General features: G+C 35.2%; 1 protein-coding gene across 1 annotated transcript in view; it reads left to right on the top strand.

Annotated features, from left to right (window-relative positions):
* The window catches only part of Zfp2 (ZFP2 zinc finger protein), a 47,739-nt gene that overhangs the window by 9,176 nt on the left and 37,600 nt on the right, over positions 1–963 (top strand).

The raw sequence follows: 963 nt of genomic DNA, 5'->3' as shown, positions 1-963 counted from the left end.
TAGGGACATGTCAGAATTATTATCATGGTCCACATCCATCATCCCAGGAAACAATGGTTTGATTTCTATTACTATAGATTGGTCATGTCTTTTCTAGAACCTCATGCAAGTGAAATCATACCAATAGGTATACTTTTATGCCTGGCTTGCTATCTCCAGTAAATACTTAGGTGTGAAATTATTGGCTCAAGGTTATGTCTGTCTTCCTGAGAAATAACTAAGACAAGTATCTGGGAATTCTAATTGTTCTCTAGCCGATTCCATACTTTGTATATTGTATTCCTAAGACTGTTATAACCAAACTGGTTGGTCAAAATATCAGAAATTTACTTCACTGTTTTGGATGCCAGAAGTCCGGAATCAGCACAGGTAGAGGGCCCTACTCTTTCTTAAACCTATGGGTCATACTTGTTGGCTGCTTCTTTTTGGTGGTTGGTGGTAATCTTGGTGTTAATTGACTTGTTCCATAATTCCAATCTCTGTCTTTGCCAGGTGGTGTTCCCTTGTATGTATCTTCAAATGGATTTTTAAAAAATGAGCAACCAGTTATATTGGATTAGGGGCCCACCCGACTGCATTATGACCTTTAACTAGTTAAATTTGCAGTGATCCTATTTATATATGGTTACGTTCTTAGGTACTAAGAGTTAAGACTCGAGTGTATGTTTTTTGAGGGACATGAGAATCCATAATACGTTGCATTGTAAGTCTTTTAATGGTTGGTATTCCTGAGCATAGAAAATAGCATCTTATTTGTTAAAAAAAAATTTATTATGAAATCATTTCAAACTTAAAAACTGTTGCAGAAATACAGAGAATTTATGAATAGCTTTCACTTGGATGAACATTTTGCCACACTAGTGTTTATTCTTTCTCATTCCCTGTGTGCATGTGTGTGTCTTTGAACCATTTGAGAAAACGTTACAGAAAAGATTTAACTCTTAAGTATGAAAATATGCATAT

This window comes from Octodon degus, unplaced genomic scaffold (genome assembly GCF_000260255.1).
Source record: "Octodon degus isolate 3935 unplaced genomic scaffold, OctDeg1.0 scaffold00029, whole genome shotgun sequence".
Taxonomy (NCBI): Eukaryota; Metazoa; Chordata; class Mammalia; order Rodentia; family Octodontidae; genus Octodon; species Octodon degus.
This window is presented reverse-complemented; position numbering and strand designations above follow the sequence as displayed.